The sequence below is a fragment of the Pelodiscus sinensis genome, chromosome Z (genome assembly GCF_052426305.1).
Source record: "Pelodiscus sinensis isolate ZL-2025 chromosome Z, ASM5242630v1, whole genome shotgun sequence".
Classification (NCBI taxonomy): domain Eukaryota; kingdom Metazoa; phylum Chordata; order Testudines; family Trionychidae; genus Pelodiscus; species Pelodiscus sinensis.
The window spans coordinates 27,676,814-27,683,092 of NC_143085.1; positions in this window are offsets into that span (position 1 = coordinate 27,676,814).

A 6,279-nucleotide genomic window follows, 5' to 3' on the forward strand; every position below is an offset into this window, starting at 1 on the left:
TGTCAGCCAGGAATTTGCAAAGCTGAGTGAAGGATTCATAGTTTGTTTTCAATTATAGTTCCAGAAAACAATTTTCTTCACACACACTGTGATTCAGTCATGCAGTTGAAGGATGTGGTTACTCTTCCCTTTCAGACTTGTATTTTATTCAGTTTCCCAAAATATGCCTGCGACATAGTAGCTTAAAAAGCACATCTTCCATTGATTGCACAGAAAATCAGCAAATTCGCAGCAAATTCGCAGACTCAGTTTGTCTTTGTTCAAAAAATCATCCCAGCACTTCTCTGAACAGCCAGCAGACTTTTGTGTGGGACAACAATACGCCCTGCTTGGACCCCAGATCTTCCTACGATTTTGCAAACAGACATGCATGAAAAGGCTGAATCTTGATTTACTTCATCATAAAAAAAGGCCTGCTGCAAAGGCCTCACTCTGGACTCGGAGCCTCTGTCAGTTGTTCTCGGAATCATGCAGTGAGTCCATGTTGCACACAGAGCAACATTCTTTATCAACATGAACCTGCATTGTGGCCTGCCATCTCTACAAAAGCCCACCATGCAACCACATGGAATATTTGTGTCTTGCATGTGGCTATGTAGCACATGGAACATTGCTTGTGCTGTCTTGTGTCTGGGAAGAGAGAGACAGAACAAAATGTCTTCTAAAATTGCACCTTCTGTGTGTATTTCATCAAGGCCAAGAATGCTGCATCACGACCATCAGTGTTCATATCCTCTTGAAGAGCAAAAGCATCTGTGATTTTCAGAAGCTCCACTAGTGTTTTCCTGATCTGTGCAGTAACTCAGTTCATATGATGCCCTTTGGGCTTGGTTAGAGACAGGCATGGCTCTCTTGAACTGTAATTGTTAACACAAGTTTTTTCCAACACTGGGAAAATGAACTTGGTTTTCCTATGCATAACTTTTGAAGGGTTTCAAGCGTTGTTTAAGTTTATTAGGCTTCATGCTTTGTCTAGAGTAATGCAATGACTTGGTAGGCATTTTGGCCTTTCTTTGTTCTTGGCCAAAGCACCAGTGAAGATGTCCTCAAAGAAAGTCTTGTCATATTTGCAACCACGTTTCTTGGACTCTTATTTTTCATTCATAACTGTCTCAGTAGACTCACTGCTGTAGGCTACAGCAGATACTCTGTGTAAAAATGAGTCCATTGTGCCTCTTATCACAAATCAGAGGGATTATGATAAGTGTTAATCAAATGAGACCAGAATGTAATATCACCACACCAGGCTTTCCTAGGGCAGCATAGAGACAGTGAGTTACACTGATTCTTTATTGAGGGACAATGGAGTACTTGGGGTGGCACAAAAGGAGATATGGGCACTTCCTTAAGAAGTTTATGAGCCACTGCAGAGTCCCACCTCAGAAAAGGTTTGTATAGGCTTCTACCAGCTATAGCAGAGGTGATGATGTGTTGATGAAGCGACTGCCCACTGAGATCAGAGTTCAAATCTCTCCCATGGATGCTCTCACAGTTTAATGGTGTAGATAGCCACGATAGCCTCAGCACAGCCACCCCCATACGAGCACAGCGTATGTACCTGATCTGCAAATGCTTGGAGACCAGAGTTTTGAGCTACAAAATGACAGCCTGTGCACAGCATGACATATCACACACCAGGTGTGCAAGTGCACACTGGGCAGAGGCTGCCATTTTGTAGCTCTGTGGTAGATTAGACATACTTAGGGGCAGACAGCATTGTCTTGCAGGCTGAATCCAACTCATTAGACCAGTGACCTTATATGTGGATGGCACAACCCCATTTGGAGTCACAATCCCTAGCTTGGTCAATGCTGTCCTATAACTTCCCCAACATAATTCCTAGAGCAGCACATTTAGAAAAACAACCACTCTTGATTTCAAAACGGCCAGTAACGGAAAATCCACCTCAACCTTTGGTAAGTGGTTCCAAAAATTAATTGTTCAAAACTTATTCATTATTGCCTCTCTGAATTTAACTAGCTTCTACTTCTAGTCACTGGATTGTACATTATACCGTTCCCTACAGCATTCAAGAGCCCATTATTAATATTTGTTCCTCATGTAGATACTTACAGGCTATAATCAAGTCACAGTCACTCCTTAACCTTCTCTATACTAAGCTAAATAGACTGAACTCCTTGGATCTTTCACTGTTAGACATATTTTCTAATCCTTTAATGAATGCTTCCAGGTTGTCAAATGCTTTGCCACATTTCTATTCACTTCTGGCTCATAGCTAAGGTGGTACTTGTCAAAGCATATTCTTATATTTTCAGTGCCAGGTTTACAATGGTGCCTATGGTGTTGTGGCACCAGATCTGTACTCAGAAGGGGCCCTGGTACCTGGACTGTGGCCCTCCTCCCCATGGCTCCGCCTCCATCCACCCTCTCCCCTTGAAGCCCTGCCTTCCTCTTACTCTTCTCCACACCCTCCGCTCCTCTCTGACCCCTCCTTCCGAAGGAGCGGCAGGCGGAGCCTTAGGGGGAAGAGGTTGAGCAGGGGCATGATCTTGGGGCTGAGCATGAGGGGAGCTGGGGAGAGACACAAAAGATCAAACCAGAAATGGATATTTTCAGCCACACTTGAAAGTGCTGGAGGGATACAGAGCTCACAAATCAGCTGCTAGAATAAGTCCAGTTATTTCCAGATAGTTTAAAAAACTATGAAGAAAACCACAACCCTGTTCAAGATGCCTGTCACCATGCATAGCAACAGCTTTTAGTAGTAGATTTTTACTTTGGCTCTGGTTTGCTTGTGGCTAATTGTTTTGAGGAAACTTTGTACTTTTCCAATGGCACCTCTGGCAAGGTGGTAAAATGTCTGTGCCTGGTCTGAATTAGAGCTCCCACGGCTGGGGGCACTAATACAGATACACTGCTGCTGGGAAGCAGCCAAGATACATCATGGGATGGCTGTACCTTAGACGTTCACAATGGTCTAATTAATAGTACCCATAGGGAGCCCATCTGCTCGTGGGAAAAGCAGTGCATGTTTACAGATACTCACAGGCCAAAGTTTCAGAAGTGGCTGAGTGACTGGTGATTTTGGGTGCCCAAATAAGACACCTTAAAAAGGCACTGTATGAGCATCAGCCCCCTTCGGCCCTTAAGTAAGGGCCCTCAACTCATTAGTCGTATATTAAGTTCTTCAGCTCTGGACTTACCTGCCATTAGAGCCAACAGTTCCAATTCTTACTGAGGTGAAGCTTCCAGAAGCTTCCCTGCACATTTTGTCTCAGGAGCAGGATGAAGGGCCTGTGCATGTTAGTTGGGTGTAGTTCACTCAGTTACGACTTGATGCTGCTCAGCACACTCAGGATCCCTGAGGAAGAACTGCAGGATTTGCCGTTCACTTCACTGATGGTGTATTGTCTTGACTGAACAACTTTGAAATGGCCTAGAGTATTACTTTTCCTGGAGGGAGAACTGTCTCCTCTCAAGGTTAGTGTGGACTGTTAAAAACCATAGGCGTTGGAGGGAGGGATAGCGGGGGTGTTACCACACCCCCTGGCTTGATGGGTTTCCGTCATACACAGGTTTGCAGTTTGGTTCAGTGGCTCTCAGCACCTTCACTATAAAAATTGGTTCAGCACCCTTCTTCAAAACCCAACCTCACTTCCAGCCATTGCTAAAAGATCCAGCACCCTCGGGACCCGAGCAGTCCTGAACCATAGAGTTTGCTGAATCAGGGGAGGTCAAGCCTCCCCTCCCATCTGTTGGCCCTGCTTCTGGGTGCCAGCCCCAATCACTGGGCTCCCAGCTGTGCTGGACTGGGCTATGCTCCCAGCCAGCGCTGTGTTCCCTCCCATGTCAGCCCTGTTGATGTGGGGCTGCACTCCCCACAGCCAACGCATCCCCTGAACCTGGCCAGCTTTCTGATCCAGCAATATCTGTGGTTCTGCTGAACCAGAGAGCCCGGATTTTAGAGGTTCAACTTGTATCTCCCAAATCTACCTCTGACCTCTGAGCCTATTGAGGAACTATGAACTGCCTTGTTATATAGAGCTGGAGTGCTAGATAGAATTAAGCTAGTAGGAGGCAGGATGGGAAATAGCTCTTTTATGGCTCTTCTTTTAATTTGGCGCCTGGACAAAAGTGTGAAATGTGAAAATGGATTTATTAGCTCTCCTTAATTCACCTCCCAGGGAGAAGAGAAAAGTTATTTGTAGATATACAGCCAATAATGAGCTAATTATATCCTTGGCAGTTGGGAGATTTGATAAGAGGGTAGGTTGTATGTAAGATATAACTGTAGATATCTATGTTAAAGATGATGAACTAATATTGAGTTAATATGTCTGTAGCAATGTATTTCTATGGTAGAGACTGTTTTGTGGTCTATTGCAGTTGCAGAGGCATACTGTACCAAACTAGCATCCTTGGATTTCCTGCCTTTCTGCTTTGTCACACTGAGGCCTTGTCTCCACTTATGGGAGGTTGACGTGTCAGTGATCGATCTTCCAGTGTTGAATTTAGCAGGTCTAGTAAGGACCTGGGGCTGCTAAATCAAAGGCTGAGGGTGTCCCCGTTGACCGTGGTACCTCTCACTGTCACAAGGAATAAGGGAGCATTTCTCCCTTCGACTTCCCGCTGTGGGACTGCCCAAGAAAATCGATGTAAGGTACATTGACTCCAGCAACACGATTCATATAGCTGGAGTTGCGTATCTTGCACTTATTTTCTCCACCCGCAGAGATGTGGCCTGACTAATGAGCATTCCCTGGGAATAGCTTTTCTGTCACACCAGCACTCAATACTTCAGCTTGAGCAAGCTCTGCATTGGCTGCCATCTCACTCTAACGGATATCTATGCCAATTACCTAACTGCATGTTATTAGCAAATGCCTCATCTAAACTATCCTCTCATCAAATCTCCCAGCTGCTAGGGAAATGTTACAGGAAAATAAAGGATAAAATGTTCCTTTGACAAGATTTCTTCTCATCCTCCTGCCCCCATTATTTTCACCAAGATAATCTTCCTGGGCTAGAACCTCAGCTGGAGTAAAACACGGTAGATCAATAGACACCTATAGAGCTTTGCTGATTTATACCAGAAGAGGATTTGCTCTTCCTCTGGTGTAAACCCCTACCTTGAGCACCTTTTAAATGGCTGAGAGGAGATTGAAATTCTGCCCGTGCATTAAATGAGTGCAGTAAGCTGGAGGGACTGAGCAGTGTTGTCCACACCACGAAAACAGCACCAAAAGCTGGTACCTTTATTCACAAACTTGGCAGAGAGGCTGACCACTGACTAGGCCCATGGAAACTGATGGGCAGGGAGAGTGAGAAACTTGCAGCCAAAACTGATTGAATTCTGAGGTTCAAAGAATGGAACTAGCAGCTCCCACAGAGAGACCATTCCATCCTCTGACAAACTTCCTTCTCCAGAAGAAGAGCTGGGCCCCAATCTCACCTTACTACCAGCATCAGACCAGTGCATTATAGACTTGATGTACTCTATGCATGTCTGCAGTGTATAGGTGCTGGAGTACAGGACCTGTGACTGAGAGGAACAGGGTGTGAACATTGTGAGTGATGCTGAAAGTGAGCTAGTCCAGGAACTGGGAGGTCTCCAATCTGTGGTTTGCTAGGTTAGGGATGTGAATGAAGACTGCACTGGATTTTACTGAGCCTTGATTATTAGTAATTGTGTTGGCAGGAAATATCCACGAGCTACATTAACTCAAAATTTGCAAAGAATTTTATTAGGGGATGGAGTGTGTGTGTTGGGGGGTATAGCCATGGGTGAGTGAGCCGCCCCCTCACTTATCATCCTGGGCCCCTCAACCCAGCTCAGCTCATGCCCTGCTTTTCTGCCTTGGCACTCTTGCCAGGGGAGCAGGATTGAGGCACAGAGGCTCGCAAGTCCCTGATCCCCACTCCTCAGCTGGAGTGCTGGAGCAGGGCAAGCCCCATACCCTAACCCCTCTCCCCAACCCTCTCTCCTCAGCTGGGGCCCTGGAGTTGGACAAGGTCCCATTCACTGACACCGCTCCCTGGGGGGAATGCCAGATGGACAGAGCAGGGCAAGTCACAATAGGGATATAATCTTTACCGGGAGATGCGTACTGATTAGTTAACTGGTGGACTGGTTGAGCTGGAGCAGCCCCCACAGCACGCTGCAGGTTGGGGACCGTTCCAGCACATCTGGACCCAGCCACACCATAGCCACAGGATCCTGGTTAATCAGTTAACCAGTTAAACGTCCCTACTCCACAACCCCACTCCCTGGCTGGGGTGTCTGGAGGGGAAAGGGGTAGTGCAGATGGGAATGCACAT